This window comes from Gekko japonicus, unplaced genomic scaffold (genome assembly GCF_001447785.1).
Source record: "Gekko japonicus isolate JY-2015 unplaced genomic scaffold, Gekko_japonicus_V1.1 scaffold596, whole genome shotgun sequence".
Taxonomy (NCBI): Eukaryota; Metazoa; Chordata; class Lepidosauria; order Squamata; family Gekkonidae; genus Gekko; species Gekko japonicus.
Genome location: NW_015174859.1, coordinates 831,035 through 849,309, shown reverse-complemented (window position 1 = coordinate 849,309; position 18,275 = coordinate 831,035).

The window sequence follows — 18,275 nt, the reverse complement described above, 5'->3', positions numbered from 1 at the left end:
AGGAATGCAGCTAAGTTCTCCATTTTTGCATTAGACAGTTACTCTCTGTTGTTTCCACCTCCTCCAATGTCAGCTCTTCACTCAGATCTTTTGGTTCATTTAGGGATTGTTCCAACAAGCTTTCTACTTGAACAAATTTGCAGGAAAGCTCCTGAACATACTCTGCTAAAAGACACAAATTACTCTGTATTGGTAGCATAGTTGTATTAAAATGTCTTTTAATGTTTCTGTTATCTCTTGGAAAGTAGCCATCATTTCCACAGAGCAACAGTCAAATAGCTAGACTGTCTGTGTTTGTTTAGACTAAACCCAAGAATCCACCAAATACTCTTCCGTTTGCAACCAGTTAGGTATATTTAGGACAGCACAGTCAAAATCTTCTAATGATTGTAGTCCTTTTAATGTTATTTCCTTTGGACTGAGAGCCGCTTCCAAATTGAGGGGGGAGGGATGACTGGGTAACTGTTCCCCCCCTCTATCTTTCTGAACTTTTTTACAGTCTGGTTGAGTTCTTCAGCTCTGTTTCAGCAAGCATTTCATTCAAGTACAGAAAAAAAAGAAACTTGTAGAGTATCTTCTTGTAGTTGATGTAGAAAGTGATTTACTGTAGAAATACGCTTAGTTTCGATTCTTAAAAAGTCCAGTAGTCACAGTTTAGTGCCAATATGGCAATTGCTTTGGCTGGGGCTTTGGGGCAGACAAAGACTGCAGATTCAAGCCATCGTCCAGGACTGGGTTTTCATCACTCCCCCTGCTTTAGGGAACCCTCTCCTGGGGGCCCCCTAGGAGTCTGGGTAACCCAGACCTCCCCAAACCACGCAATTCAGGTGGCTGTTGGAGCAGAGCTCCGCAGCTCACCCCGATGTAGCTGCGCCAAAACTGGAAGTCCAACAGTCTCTTTTCTCAAGAGGAAATGTAAGGGTTCCAATAAGAATGAGAGATTTGGAAGAAGTTGATGATAATAATTCAACATCCCCCAAATAGGCTCAGAGTTCTGTGATATTTTGTGGTGCCAGGGCCTTTTCAGTAGCCAGAGGTTGCACCCCTTCTTTGTTCATATTATATCCCAAATACTGTATTTTAGGCTTCATGAAAAAGCATTTGTTCTGTCTTAAGCGCAGGCCAGATTTCTCTCATCTTTGAGGTACTTGCTCAAGCGTCAAAAGGTGTTGTTTATCATCTTTGCCAGTGATCAGGATATCATCAATCATAACCATTACCCCAGGAATCTCCTTCAACAGGAGATATGCACGGGGTGAAGGAATGCCATAGGGGACTACAAACTTAAAACACATCAAGCTTCCAAACTACATAATTACCTGATTCCACGTACTGAGGACCTATTGGCTGTGCTGGGAGGAAGTCAAGACTTTTAGCAAGCTGGACATGACCCAAGCCTACCAACAGATGGAACCGGAAGAGGATTGCAAGAAATTCACCACAATAAATACTACAGGAATATTTTACCCATTGTATGTCTGCAATTTTACTTTTGTATTTTCCAGGGCTTTGAGTCCTATTTTGCTCTGTTGATAAGTGTTTTAATTAATCACAGTCACTGAAGCCACTATTTCTATCTCCATGCATACAGGTTCAATGACTGCAGGGCTCTACTGTTTGTGTAGACAAGGCTTTCTTCCTTTTTTGCCTCTTCCAAGCAGCAAGCTCCCAGTTCCTTTCCTTTGTCTTTAGGAGGATGTCTCTCTCTCTCTCTCTGGGCCATGTTGCACTCTCTGAGAACTGCCTCTACATTTTCTGGCTAGATATCCCACTTTTAAACATTTATTACACTGGGATCCAATATGTCAATAAACCAAGGCCAAATGACTTCCTCCACACCTAAAATATCCCTCTAAGGCTGGAGGCATTTGCTTCTGGCTTTGTATTTTATTTAAGGGGTTCACCTGAACGTCCTTGTTGTCTAGGTGTAAATTTTTAATATTTTTCATTGCTGCCTCTATTTTTTTTTAATTTATTTTTGGATTTATATCCCGCCCTCCCCGAAGGCTCACCAGTTCTACAGTTCTGGCCCAAGTCAGGCTCCCTTCTGACAATAACTGCCTTTGAATTTTCGCATCCTGAACTCCACACACAAATCTATCTCTTAACATATCCTCCAAATCATTTCCAAATGAGCAGTGATTTGTAAATTTTTTGAGCACAAACTGTGACAGCAGCCATGAAATTAAAAGACGCCTGCTCTTTGGGAGGAAAGCGATGGCGAACCTAAACAGCATGATAAAAAGTAGAGACATCACCCTGCCAACAAAAGTCTGCATGGTCAAAGCAATGGTATTCCCAGTAGTCATGTACGGCTGCGAGAGTTGGACTATAAGGAAGGCCGAGCGCCGAAGAATAGATTCTTTTCAACTATGGTGCTGGAGAAGACTCTTGAGAGTCCCTTGGACTGCAAGAAGATCAAATCAGTCAATCCTAAAAAAAAATCAACCCTGACTGTTCCCTGGAAGGCCAGATAATGAAACTGAAGCTCAAATACTTTGGCCACCAAATGAGAAGGAAGCACTCACTGGAGAAGACCCTGATGCTGGGAAAGATTGAAGGTCACAGAAGACGGGGACGGCAAAGGATGAGATGGTTAGACAGTGTCAAAGATGCAACGAACATGAAATTGAGCAAACTTCAGAGGACGGCAGAAGACAGGAGGGCCTGGCGTGATCTGGTCCATGGGGTCGCGAAGAGTCGGACTCGACTGTGCGACTGAACAACAACAACAACAAAAATATATATAATCTAATATAGATTCTCATTCTTTCCTCATTCGATTATGAAATTTAAAACATTCCACAATGACATTAGGTCAAAACCTTTTGCAAATCTGTTACACATTTGTCTCCAGGCTTCTCAGTGTTGTTGCCAATACGCCAAAGGAGTTAAGGTTCTTTGACTTCTGTGGCTAGCCAATAAACCACACAATGAAAACAATCATCCAAGCATTAAAGGGTAACAAAAGTATTTATTTGAATAAAGGAGCATCCTACAGCTTAATTCAGCCTGGGTGTTCAATGAGCAAATACAGAAAGCAGACTTATATACTCTTCTTGCTCCTCCTCACTTTACATCATCACTGACATCACCTAGACATGCTCAGTTCAGTTCTCTTTATCTGGCCAGTCATCAATCACATATTTGGCACACAGGATGGTAACTGGCTGAATTTTCCACTCCTACAACACAGGTGCAGCTCATTATTTCTAATTTACAACTTTGTTTACTCCTTTGGCGCTACTCCCAGACTCTGACTGAACTTTTCAGGCTGGGTTCATTCTCAGTATTAAATTGTCAGCTCAGTTACCACTATTGTTCTTCTTTCACATTAATACTTGCATATAAACATATCTTAAAGCATTTTAGAAACTTATTTTCACTAACAGGTATACAAAATATGATATTCTAAAGCATTAAACTCCTTACATGAATTCTTTTAGTATTATAAAATAGCTTGTGACATTAAGCTTTTGTAGTTACATTGATTTATACATTATTATTCATTTTGGTTCATCAGAGAATTTTACAAAATATTCTCTGGTCATTTTATAAAACTTTTTCTGTTTAAATCATGTTTTAATTTGTAAAACACATAGCTCAGTTCAGCCTGTAGGAGACAACTGTTCATCAATACAAATAATTGACCCTTTTTAATTGATGCGAAAGGTCATGATTGATGACTTTGGTTCTTGGGTGAACTTCCATACACCTGGCAGTAACTGGGTACTCCTTAAAACTTTACAGCATGATTGATTACTCTGTTTTCCCCAAACCTCTTAGAACATCTCCCCCTTAGTTCTTTCAACTTAGTCTCTCTATTATGTCAGCTGGGTCATTTGTACACCTGCTTGTGTATAATGATCTCTCTTCTAGCAAACAGTCTAGTTGCCTTAAACTTAAAACCTTTCTACAACAAGGTTTACAGTTAATAAAGAATAGCTGCTTTTCATGCATACCTTATACATTAACTTGTCTTAAACATAATCTATATTTAAAAGTGTTACAAACAAAGCATTTAGATCAAGAGAAGAGATTTAGGCTCTTCCCTTTGAACAATTGGCAGTGATTGCAAGCCTTCTCAATTAGCATTACTAGCAAGCAAAGCTTTTATCTAATTTAACTATAAGCTCTCATTGAGAGTTGCTTCACACAGAGCAAAAACTGTTTCTAAACTTTTCACCTAGCTGGCAAATTCGTGCCAAGTTATTTTGACCGAAATTGGCAGAATAAGCAGAACGCCTGCACTTCAAAGAACGCATTATTTGAAGTAGCAGGATTTCATAACTATAAATCTAGAACTCTTGACAGTTGGCTAAATTAATGGGCAAAACACCTGCATTACTTCCCATTAAAAGGTTACATCACAAACACTCCTTTTCTCTCTGAAACAAGGGCTAAAAACATGTCAATTAAAATGATTTACATTATTTGGTATTATACAACACAGTCTAGAGTTCTAAAACAGGATGTTAATCCTCCAGGAGAAACCCAAAGAAGTTCTCCCAAAGGGTTCTTTAAAGCAACAATAATCAATTAAAAAATCATTTGAGCCCAGGCATACTCTACAGTATTTTATTTTATTTTTATTTTATTGGACTTGTATCCTGCCCTGTCTGTGAGCAGGCTCAGGGCAGGTCCCAACAATATCAATACAATATAGCAGGACAGAATACCAGAAAAATGGGAATGGATACAGAAAGTGTTATACATGGCTGAAATGGACAAATTAACGAAGAAACTTAATAACAAAGAAGATCAATAATTTTTTGAAGAATGGAAAGTCTTTAAAGAATATTTAGAAAAAAAACTGGGATGTAAAACATAATTTACTTTGTTTTGATAATTATTAAGGGCAGAAATATATAAAGGTTTGGAATGTTTAGATAAAGATATTGTTACCTTGAAATTTAAGATGGAAATGGGAAAGAAAAAATAGAAAAAATAGAAATATAAATGGGAAAGGGGGAGGAGCATTGCGGGAAGCCACAAAAGGGGGGGAGGGGATAAGAGATATGGATATGTGATAAAAGAAATGTAATGTGATGTTGAATATGTTGCTATATCCAAAATAAAAGTTTTGACATAAATATCAATACAATATACAGTACAAATAAAACCATTTTAAAACAACAGTTTAAATCAGCACATAATTATAACGTACCGTGTAAAATCGAATTAGTTGTTTCAGCAATTAAAATGGGATGGGAATCCAGCTATTCGAATCCAGGCCACTGATGGGAGGCCAGCCAGAATGGGGAGGGGATGTCCACTGCTTCAACTAAAAGCCCAGTGGAAGAGCTTTATTTTACAGGCCCTGCGGAATTGTAATAAATCCTGCAGGGCCCTGATCTCATAGGGGAGCTCATTCCACCAGGTGGGGACAAATCGTACATCCCTGGGGCCAGGGACTACCAAAAGGTGTTGATTTGTGGACCTCAGTGCACTATGGGACTCATATGGGGAGAGGCAGTCCTGAAGGATGCACTAGGCCTTGCAAGAGGGCATAGTTTTTGCTCCCTCAGACAGTGAGAAATATTGCTTTCTGTTTAGCTGCATCTGTGTTCCCATTAGCCAGAAAAGTGGCCCAGTCTTTCAATATACTGTTGCCAACCCTCCTCGTATAAATTAAATTCCTTAATCTTTCCATATGAAGCCATGTTTTGTACCCTCATCGCCAATTTTGTGATCTCACTGTGGTAATTAAATCAATTTTGGTACTGAATTGAACACTGAACAATGCACAAGTGGAGAGGCGTGAAGGGTCAAATATAAAGTGATACAACTGCAGTCCCCTGACCATAATGCTTACAGGTATCCTAAATGCTGGCAAAATTAGGAGAGGCTGTTTATTCTTGGGGTTGCAAGCACCCAGAAATGCCCCATTACCTCTCCTTCTTGATGTGGGGATTCTCCCCTTCATTCGGCACCAACGGCTGCCATTGCGATGGAGCTCACCGTAAGAAGGCAAGTTGGCTAAGAGAGCATTTTCCTCGTAGCCAGTGTTGTACACATCGCTTATGAAACCCTTTGCACTCTGCCGCTGACTAAGTTAGTTTAACTTAGCAGGTGTACTTAACACTTCCATGGTGCATATGCTAAGTGCCTTTGATGATTCTAATCACAGTAACTGAAATCAATCATGAACATATATTCAGATATTCACTTTGGTTCATTGCTTACATGATGCATTCTGGGTAAAATACTAAATAGCTGACAGGCAATCATAATGCAGTGACCTTGCTTGTTCTTGCCAATCGTAACTGCGCATGTCCCTGATGTTAGTTTGCTTGCGTTAGATGAAGAACATACTACATGATGTACCTATCACTGTTACATTAAGATACTTTTTGTTAACTTCACAGCCTAAAAAGAGGGCCTATTGTTTAACTGAAGAAGGTATATTTTTGCCTGGGAAAATCCAACCCCCAGGTTGGATTTCCAATCAGAATGGTGTGACGGATATGTGACAAACTTTGATGGAACCAATAATTGTGATTTATTTGTAACTGTCATAGGGGGTATAAAACCCTATGTCTCCCATTGTAACCTTAGGGAGAGCTGTGGGGTTCAAGACCTTATTGGATCTGCACCTCCCTCCTTTGTTGATCAATAAGGTACAAGTTCTGATTCTCCTCTACAAGACTGCCGTGTGCTTTCTCAAATTGGGCTGGGGAAGTACAACCTTTGACGGAGTTTCTGTCTTACACCAGGGGTCTCTCTCTCTCCTTCCCTCCCTTTTGTCCTTATTTCTCCAGTTAGAGAGCTTGGTGTCTCAGTGTGGAGGAGATGGAATACCTGTCAGGAGTCTGAGCAGAGCAAAAATAGACATATGCAAATGTTTGTTCTCTCCCTTGGCTGCTTGTGCTAAGTAAGTCCCCCCCCCCATGCCGCAACTGTGCTCTAAGTGTGCACAACACAAGGCCAGGACGATATGGCCTCATGTTGCAACCCTCTCGTTTGAGCTACAGGGGTCCTGGCAGTGCTTTGGTGGCTGGCAACTGGTTGCAGGCTTAGTTGGTATCTTCCTGAGCTGTGCCAGTGCTTGGGGTCTGCGGGAGGTGGGTGAGGCTCTTGGTTTTCCCCTTGTCAGTTTGAGATATACCAGGGGCTTTGGTGGTGTAACATTGCACCAGCCACCCCCCCAGACTTTGTCCAGGTGACTGGCTGACTCAGTCAGTTGTTGACGAGGGACTGTTAGGGGGATGTTGGCCACCAGGGAGCAGCACACACAACGCTCTGAAACCTCCGATTTGGTAACCACATACTGCTCCCTTCACCAACAACCTCTTTTTTATTTTTTCTTCAGCTGACACAGCTGACTTATGGTGACCCCTCATGGGTCAAAGCAAGAGGCATTCAGAGGAAATTTGCCATTGCCTGCCTCTGCATAGCAGCCCTGAATTTCCTTGGTGGTCCTTCCATCCAAATACTAACTAGGGACGACCTTGCTTATCTTCCGATATTTGAAAAGATTGTGTTCTAGATCATTTTAAATCTGAACATAAGAACATAAGAGAAACCATGTTGGATCAGGCCAATGGCCCATCCAGTCCAACACTGTGTCACACAGGGGCCAAAACCCAGGTGCTATCAGGAGGTCCACCAGCAGTGCCAGAACTCCAAAAGCCCTCCCACTGTTCCCCCCCCAAGCACCAAGAATACATAGCACCACTGCCCCAGACATAAGAACATAAGGGAAACCATGTTGGATCAGGCCAATGGCCCATCGAGTCCAACACTCGGTGTCACACAGTGGCCAAAACCCAGATGCCATCAGGAGGTCCACCAGTGGGGCCAGAACTCCAGAAGCCCTCCCACTGTTGCCCCCCAAGCACCAAGAATACATAGCACCACTGCCCCAGACATAAGAACATAAGGGAAACCATGTTGGATCAGGCCAATGGCCCATCGAGTGCAACACTCGGTGTCACACAGTGGCCAAAACCCAGATGCCATCAGGAGGTCCACCAGTGGGGCCAGAACTCCAGAAGCCCTCCCACTGTTCCCCCCCAAGCACCAAGAATACATAGCACCACTGCCCCAGACATAAGAACATAAGGGAAACCATGTTGGATCAGGCCAATGGCCCATCGAGTCCAACACTCAGTGTCACACAGTGGCCAAAACCCAGATGCCATCAGGAGGTCCACCAGTGGGGCCAGAACTCCAGAAGCCCTCCCACTGTTGCCCCCCCAAGCACCAAGAATACATAGCACCACTGCCCCAGACATAAGAACATAAGGGAAACCATGTTGGATCAGGCCAATGGCCCATCGAGTCCAACACTCGGTGTCACACAGTGGCCAAAACCCAGATGCCATCAGGAGGTCCACCAGTGGGGCCAGAACTCCAGAAGCCCTCCCACTGTTGCCCCCCAAAGCACCAAGAATAGAGAGCATCACTGCTTCAGACAGAGTGTTCCATCTATACCTTGTGGCTAATAGCCACTGATGGACCTCTGTTCTTGAAGCTGTCTATGCTTGCAGCTGCCACCACTTCCTGTGGCAGTGAGTTCCACGTGTTAATCACTCTTTGAGTGAAAAAGTAATTCCTTTTATCTGGTCTAATCCTAGTGCTCATTATTTCATAGTGTGCCCATGAATTCTTGTATTGTGAGAAAGAGAGAAAAGTACTTCTTTCTCTACTTTGTCTATCCCATGCATAATTTGATAAACCTCTATGTCACCTCTCGATTGTAATTTCTCCAAGCTAAAGAGCCCTAACCTCTTTAACCTTTCTTCATAGAAAAGGTGTTCCATCCCCTTAATAATTTAGTTGCCCTTTTCTGCACCTTTTTCAATGCTATAATATCTTTTTGAGGTGCAGTGACCAGAACTGTACACAGCATTCCAAATGAGGCCGCACCATAGATTTTGTGCTGGAACAGGCTTGCTCCGACTTACAGACCTTCTTCTGCCTGCCCCCTCCAATTCCTGGTGGGTGCTATTCCACTTCCTGCCACTAGGTTGCACTGCCACCACCTGCTCAATTTAGGAGTCCTGAATGAGAGGAACAGGACTCTAAATCCCCCTTCCCAGTCCTGAGGCCCGGCCTCAGGGCCTCCTGCTACCAAGTGCCTGGTTACCACAGAGACCAAATGCAACTTCAGGTTTTTCCCAGGAGGGTTGGCAACAGGTGCCTTGGCGGCCTCCTTCCCAATCTGTTAAATTAATAGCATATCCAAGTGGTTGGAGGACTATGTGGTACAGAGATTTAGGGCCACATCCAATATTAAAAAGGATTTATTAAAAAAAAAGTAAGTCCAAGCACACGTAATCACAACAACAGATCAGCACACGGGAGAACAAAAAAAGTTGGTTACAAATGCACCCTTCTTTCCCTGGTTCTAAAAATATACTTTACTAGATACTTAAATAGAGTAGGTACATACAAACTTAGACAGTTACACATTGTTCTAAAGATGTCCCATTATCTTAGGCTCCCTGCAGCCAGTGGACCAGGCCAGATGGCCAAGATGGCTCCTGGCCTGCAGAACAGATCTCAGCAGTCTGTCTTCTTCCGAGGACCAGCACCTCCTGGGAGCAAGCACTTTTATTAAACCTCTGACCCCACCCACTTTATATATATCTCTCCACCCCTTTTGACCTGGCCCACCCAGGTCACACAGGTGGACCCTGGAACACCCAGGTGCATCCTGGGAGCCCTCCTGGAAAGTCCCCTGGTGATTCCTAACTCCAAATCCCTCAGTTCCTTTGCAAGCCTGTAGTGTATGCTGACCACCACAGGGGGCCAGCGAACAGCCAGAGCTTGGCTCTGGAAGAACAATAGGGACTAGGCTACTAGTCTCTCCACTGGGGAACCAATGGGAACCATGGCGGGAGATTCAAACCCACCAATGGTGACCAGGGGTGTGTCCCCAGGTATGTATATAGTTGGCCTGCCAGCCGTTTGTTCCTTGTTCTTATTGTGTACCAAATAAAGCGTGCCATGCACCACGTCGTCGTTGGTCGTTTATCCATGCGGCAACCCACTACATAACAAAGCCGAATCACTCACATAACTATGGCTGGTAACTGACCCAGCCTCCTGTCCTTCCAGAGAAAAGAAAAGAAACCAGGAACACTTTAAAAACTCAGAGGGGGATGTTCTCCACAGATTTATACAGGGGAATTATGATACTATCTGATTTGTTTTCAATCCCCTTTCTAATAGTCCCAGCATAACATTTGCCTTTTTTTAATTGCAGTTGCACACTGAGTTGACATTTGCTGCATTTACTTAGGATGAGGAACTTGATCAAAAGCTTTCTGGAAGTCTAGGTAAACAACATCTACTGGATCACCTTTGTTAACATGTTTGTTCACCCCCTCAAAGAACTCTAAAAGGTTAGTGGGATAATGCTGATTCTTCCTCAAAAGCTCTGGTTCATCACTGTGCCTACTAATCCTATTAATTCCATCAACCTACCCAGTATCTAAGTTAGACTGATCATCCTGTCATTTCCTGGATCTCCTCTGGAACCTTTCTTAAAGAAAGGTTAGCTACCTTCCAGTCCTCGGGAATGGAGCCAGATTTTAGTGATTGACTGCATATTTTTGTCAAGAGATCCACAAGTTCACATTTCAGTTCTTTCAGAACTCATGGATGTATGCCATCTGGGCCTGGTGATTTGTCAGTTGTTAGGTATGCGGACTGCCACCAGGGGTCCGCGGCTAAAGCAAGAGCTTGGTCCCAAACACAATGGGGACGTAGGATCCTAGTCCACTGGGAGTCCACCAATAGCACTCTTGGCGGGATATTCAAACCCTCCAATGGGGACAGAGGTGTGCCGGGTGGAGTGTATATAGTTGGCCTTGCAGGGCCGTTTTGTGTGTCTTGTTGTGAAGTACAATAAACGCGTCTGAACGCATGTCGTGGTCTGAGTTCTCCATGCGTCGAACCCAGTACTTTTCATCCGTTTTTAATTTGTCCATCAGTGGTAGGACCTCCTCTCTTGTCACCTCAATCCAACTCAGGCCTTTTGACACCCCTCCTGAAATTGGCAGTTCTGGAGTGGGCAAGCACCTCCCACCTTCCACAGTTAAGATGAAGGCCAAAAATGTATTCAGCTCCTCTGCTATTTCCCAGGTGGCCGCTCTTGGGGACAGGTCTTGGGGGTGGCCCTGCTCACCCCTGGAATTCCCCCCAAATCCCCCGCCGGAGCAACAAGGGGGCCTGGCAACCCTATCCTTTCACCTCTTGGCCATCCAAGGGCCCCACTGCTTCCCTGGATGGTTTCCTGCTTCTAAGGTATTTGAAAAAAAACATATTGTTGATCTTTATGGGGTTTTTTTGCAATATATTCCTCACAGTCCCTTTTTGCCTGTCTGATCACCAGCTTGCATTTTATTTGCCAAAGCCCATGCTCCCTTTTATTTACTTCTCTTGTACTAGCCTTCCACCACTTCTTACCTTTTACTGCTTCCATTACTTTGGTCCCGGTCACACGGAGAATTTGCCTCGGGAGAGGCACGACTGCTGGGCGGATTAAACGGGCATGATCATATGGAAACATCTGGGAAGCATCGCCCGCCCCTCCCCAGCCCGTAGCTTACCGCCAAAGATCCGGAGTTAAAAAGTACCGCCCATGAGCTACTAGCAAACAGTTTGTCACGGGCCGCAGACGGACTTCTTTCGCCCCGTTGAAGCGCTGCAAGAACCACGTGCCGACAAAAACAACGCTGTTCGCCGCTGTCGCATCTGATCGCGTTTCAGTGGCTCAAATTGCGACGGCGCTAATAGCCATGCCTCCTCCCCGCATTATCTGGCCCGTGTGACCGGGGCCTTTGTTCATCAAACATGCAGGCTTATTTTTATAACTATCTGTGCCTTTCCTAACCTACACTAAACATTTTATCTGAGCTTCCAGCATTGTAGTTTTAAATAGTCTCCAAGCTCCCCAAAGGGATTTGACCCTCCTTACCATACCATAAAAGTTGACACCAGCCTGAGCATGGAACAACTCAAAGAAACAGTACATGATCGAAATACATGGAGAGAGCTGGCCCATAGAAATGCCAAGAGTCGAACACGACTGAATGGCTAACACCAAAAAACAACCTTTCCTTTCAGTTTCTTCTTCCCAAGCCCTCTCATTTGAGAGAAGTTACCCCTTCTAAAGTTAAATGATGTTGTGTTGGTCTTTTGAGGCAACCCCCTATTTACGTAAATGCTAAATTTAATAGCACTATGGTCACTGTTTTCAACTGGTGCTATCAGGTTTACATCTCTCACCAAGTCTTGAGCATTACTTAGGACTGTGGTTTGCCTGCCCCCGATAGGTTCTGTGACCATCTGCTCCATGGCACAGTCATTGAGAGTATCTAGAAACACATTCTCTTTCGCCTGACTTGAACGTATTGATCCAATCAATGTGTGGGTAGTTAAAATCACCTATTATGACACAGAACAAAATCTGAGTCCAGTGGCACCTCTAAGACCAACAAAACTTTATTCAAGTTATAAGCTTTTACGTGCACACACACGTCTTCAGATATCTGAATAAAATTTTGTTTGTCTTAGAGGTGCCAGTGGACTCAAACTTTGTTCTGCTGCTTCAAACCAACACAGTGACCCACCTGAATCTCTTATAACACAGCTATTTCATCTAGCTGCTTTCCTGTAAAGCATTCTACCTGTAAAGCATTCTACCTGCTCACCACCCCTGACCCCAACGAGGGAGGGAGGGGCTGAGATGAGCTTGGCCTACACAGGCAACTGGGCCCCTCCACCCAAGAGGCAACCAAGAGCCCCCAGAGCAATGCCTGACTTGTTATCCAGTGAGACATTCTTTCAGACACAACAGCTGAAACTCCCAGACTCCCAGACCATTGTGTAAGTGGTTGGAGGGCCAATTTTCCAGACTTTGGCCGATTTTCTTTAACCACATGGAGCCTTGTGGCCCTTCAGGATCTGCATCATTCAAGAGCAGGGATGCAAACCCTGTGGCCAGATGGGACTGCCATCTTCTCACACAGGTTCTGTAACCAAGCCACTCCTTGGCTTGGCTGCGGCAGGCAATTAAACACTCAGCACGTCACATGTAAGAAGGGGAAAGAGAGATTTGTGTCATCTTAATGCATTTTCCATGTGATCTTATAAAGTAAAATGGACAACTCTAAGAATAATATTGCACACCTATATAGTTCAACAAATGGGAGGGGAGCAAGACTGAGGGGCTGGAGTATGGCCAGCATGGTTGCATACAGTGGAGGTGTGATCTGCAGCTAGGACCTGCCAGCTTCTAGCTCCTTCTCTTTGCATTCATGCTGTACTGGCTCCATAGGCCAGTAAAGCAAGTGTCTGTTTCCAGAGGTCATTTCCTGCAGGAGCGCACAGGGGCGGAGCTCCAGCAGTAAAGAGGCCAGGGGGCGGGCACATGTAACAAGCCCCACCCCCTGCTTCCAGCAGCCCTCAGTCAGAGCAAGAAGCAACCAGGTAAGTTGCAGAGGCCCCCCTCGGCCCCCTGGTCCAAAACAGTCCAGTGGCACCTTTAAGACCACGTTTTATTCAGGTACAAGCTCTCCCTCCTCTGCGAGGACAGATCTGCACGTTTCCCCCCCCAAAATAGCTAGCAATCCAAAACAGCCCAGTGGACCCTAAGCGGTGGGTGTTGCCTTCAGACACACTTCGGTGATGTCAGGGGGTGTGGTATATGCAAATAAGTTATGCTAATGAGTTATGCTAATGAGCTCCTGCACCTCTTTTTCTATGAAATGACCCCTGTCTGTTTCCATCTGATGACCAGAGAAGAGGCAGGACCCTTTCTATTATGGGAACCTAAAGCATGTTTGTCCCTTTGGGGACATTTCCTTCAGAACGAGGCGCTCTGTCATACTCCTTGGCAGTACATTCTTTGGAGTCAATGGGCTTCGCTTCCAAGTAAAGCAGATATGCACCCAGAGCCATCTTGCAAAGTGGGAGAATAGCTGTGGGGTTGTTTTTTTTCAGGTCGAAGAGCAACCTGCATGCCGCAGGAGGGACTGGATTCTTTTTCTCCTCTCACTAAAACAACAAGAGAATGGTCCCCGTGGCTGTGAGTGTCATGGGCTCTGCAATTGTTTGAGCTCCCGGGAGGTCGCAAAGGTCCTCGCTTGCTTGCACTGGCAGCCAAATGCCTCACTGTCCTTGCACTATCAACAGGAAACATCTTTAGAGTTGGAGGAAGTGGAGCTTTGTCATTGGCCTGGTGCAAGAACATGACGGGATTTTCTCATCCTATCACGGCCGAGATATTTTAAGAGCTGGTATATAAAGCCCCGAATGAGCGCACAGAAACAACTGGACTTTTGAGAACAGGGTCCCGGGGGTGGGTGAGAACCCGGTGAAGCTCTTCTCTCTTTGGCAATGTGGTGACGCAAGTCATGCGTTGTTCAAGAGCCAGAGAAAAGGTAGCTCTGCTCAGCTGTGCACATCTGGCACTGAGATGGCAGCTGCCAAAACTGGCTGAAAATTCATTATTTGTCTCCGTATCCTGACAATATTTTTAATGTGTCGATTGTATGTAGAATTCCCCCCCCCCAGTGGGGGCCTATTCACAAGCAAATTGCCTTCTGCAAATGATCAGAATCCCTCTTTACTATAACTTTCAGATCTAATCCTCTGGCACTGGGAACAACAAGATGTTCTGGGGTAGTCTCAGTTCAGGTCAAGCTATGATTGTTCACTCGGGCTGGTAGCTCTTCCTTAAGTCAGAAGTTGGCAGAACTTGTCTTCATCACATGCTGGAAAGCGTTTATCTTTAAAAAGCAAGTTTCTCTCTCTTGTTCTTGCACAGACTCCTTTGACAGCCTTCACAGAGTTCCTGCAAAGGACACCGGAGGTCAAAGACTGGTGGTGACTCTTGTTTGCCTTCTTGTGGCCTCCAAGCTTCTTTCCTTTTTTTTCCCTAGTCATGAATCACTCGCCAGGCAGAACGAGGACCTGAAAAATGACAGGCGGAGAGAAAAAACCCCAGAAGTATTTTGGTTGTTACTATGTTTTTATCTAAGGAAGCCGCCCTGAATCTGCCTTGGTGGGGAGGGCGGGGTATAAATCGGGGGGAAATAAAATAAAAAGTAAATGAATAAAAAAGATGGCTCCCACACCTGTCATTCTGCAAACTGTGTAAAACAGGAATTGTTCAGGAGGGAATTTTTAGAAAAGGGAACAGGGCTGTAGCATACAATGGTTTGGGAAATGCTTTTATAAAGGGGACAGGAATGCAATCTAAGCCACTGTTGATTATACATATTGTCTTTCTCTTACTGCTTTGTTTTCTGTGTTTGTATTCCAGTTTTTTGCATTGCCTGACATACCATGGCTGATACTTCTTTTTTTGCACTGTTAAAGAAAAAAGTTATATCTCTAGTGCTGCAAACCATTTCAGATGTATTACATTTTTAAAAATTGTTTTACGGTGTGCAAACGGGCACTAGAAATATTTGCATTAAAAGGTAGTATGGGATTGTCATAAATCAAATTAAATCGAAATTACATGTTCCAAATTCTTTCCACATTTGTGCAATCTGTTTGCAACAGGAAAAAAAAACCCATGATTTAAATATTCTAAATTTGGGATGGTTTCCAAATGTGAGGAGACAGACAAATCTTTATTTTTCAGTTACTAGCTGAATGTTTGGGGCCAGCACATGCAAAGTCTACTGGCAGCCAATAGTATATATTACTGGTAACAATTATGAACCAAAACATGGGGACGGGGGGCAGTGAAGCATACTGAAGTGTTTTCTTCTTGCTCTGTGCTCTTGCCCTGCCAAAACTGTTAAGTTTTGAGCATGTGCTCTTCGACCATGGGAGGAATGGCTGGTTCTCATACTTGGTGAAAGCAAAGCCATCGGCAGGCAAACCCTCGCAAGCATCATTCATGCAGGGTTGCACCATAGCTTTGGTCTAAAGAAACCACACCCGTTTTGCCTCGCTATCTCGGATCAGCGGTGGGAACACTCGCAGATGCGGTTACTGTGTGCACCGCTCCCTCAGTTCTCAGAAGAAGAGCCCTTTGCATGTGCCAGTTGGTGCAAACAGGTTGTTTTTGAGTGAGATGTCTTTTCAAACCCCCCTTATCTTCCTCAGCAATCAAGATGGGCGTGATAAAGACACTTCAATAGTGAAACATCAGTTACAGTAAATGGCGGTGCGGTGCCCAGTTCAAAGCCTCTTTCACCCGCCCGGCTCTCTACTCTGTCAATTTGGCCACGGGGCAGCCCTCCAACTGCAGAACTTTACATTTCAAGCTCATTACTGGGGGGGGGGGATTAAATTCATGTCCTCCTGAATTCGTGAAGCGTTGGCAATAAGCTTTGTTTGCTTTTTAAAAGAACAATTAATACAGAGGTTTATAAAATTACAATTTAGCAGGGGAAACTCTTCACTCGGCACACACACACACACACACACAGAAAGGACCTCCAAGTTCTTGTGCATTTAAAGAAATCACCCAGTGAAACATACTGGGAGTAGGTACAATACAAATAAAATCCAGTACTATTTCATACAATGCATGATCAATCCGTGGAGCTCCTTGCCACTGCACTGGCTTTCGTGATAGCCACCGATAAACAGCTTATTGGTGTAGTGGTTAAGTGTGCGGACTCTAATCTGGGAGAACCGGGTTTGATTCCCCACTCCTCCACTTGCACCTGCTGACGTGACCTTGGGTCAGTCACAAGCTCTGGCACAGCTGTCCTTGAAAAAGAGCAGTTTGTGTCCAGAGTTCTCTCAGCCCCACCCACCTCACAGGGTGTCTGTTGTGGGGAGGGGAAGGGAAAGGAGTTTGTAAGCCGCTCTGAGACTCCAAGTGAAGGGCGGGGTATAAATCCAATCTCTTCTCTTCTTCTTCTTCTTATTCAAAAGAGACTAATTCTGGAAGGATGGGCCTACCAACGGTGTTTTGAGGCAGTTCAGAAGTTCTGTCACCAGGGGGAATATTTATCACTCACCAAAACAGACAACTCCCTGAGACCTCTGCGTGATTCAGTCCCACTTTGGTGGGAGGGAAGGGGCTAGAAGGCCAGTGGGATCAGTCAGCCTGGGGCCACGTGAGGCACTGATGGATCTTCATCAGCCACCCAGGTTTTACACAGAAGCCCTTCTGGCTTGGACTGGTAGGGTTGCCAGGGCTGGGCTGGGCAATACCTGGAAATCTGAGGGGTGGAGCTTGAGGAAGGCGGAGTTTGGGGAGGGGGGGGATAATGCCAAAGAATCCACCTTCCGGAGTGGCCATTTTCTTCAGGTGAACTGATCTCTGTCACCTGGAGATCAGTTGTAATCCCAGGAGGTCCCCAGCCATCACCTGGACCAGGCTGGCAACGCTAAGGATGGTCAGGCAAGCTGGGGAAGCAGCAGCCCTCTGCCTTCGCTCAATTTACATGCTACGGGAAATCTCAGTTTGGACTTGCCGTTCCTACCAGACTCAAGCCACGCCCAAGAAGACGTCTGGAGTGGAATCCCTAGCCACCACCTGGGACATAGCATGCCAGTGTGGAAGGGCTTGCAAATCAATAAGGCTCCACGGGAAAGTTCTCACATTGCCAAAAGACTTGCTCGACATAATCTGTTCTAGGGCAGGCCGAAGATGCTTCCATGTGCATGTTGACAGAGGGTCTAAACCAGTGTTCCCTCTAAGCTGACTTAGTGTGAGCTAGCTCACAGTTTTTTAGCCTCCAGCTCACACATTTTTGTCTTAGCTCAAGGAAGATGTCTCCAGAGGAAACTAATTTATGGAGCAGCCCAATCGCTCGCTCACAACTTTAATGCCAGTAGCTCACAAAGTAGAATTGTTGCTCACAAGACTCCACAGCTTAGAGGGAACATTGGCCAGGGGTGTCAAACATGCGGCCCGGGGGCTGGATCGGGCCCCTGGAGGGCTTCTATCAGGCCCGCAGTGGAACTGTATGTCTTCTGCTTTGTAGGTTTGAAGCTTACAGATACACACCTGAACAGCATACTCAAGATTGCAACAGCACAGGCATTTCGATGCAATAATTTAGAGCAAGAGGTGTCAGTTATCAGACACTGTTAAATAAACAAAATATTGCAAGAGTGCTAACGTTTTAGGCATGCTTTTATTTTAGGTAAAAAAAACCCTGTGTGTTTGTGTCCTTTATAAAGTTTATATCTCCGCTACCTGGCATTACATTTTATGACACACATGGCCCGGCCCAACAAGGTCTTATTTATGTCAGATCCGGCCCTCGTAACAAGTGAGTTAGACACCCCTGATCTAAACCCTTCGACATTTCACAGATTAAAAACAGATACACCTGTAATCT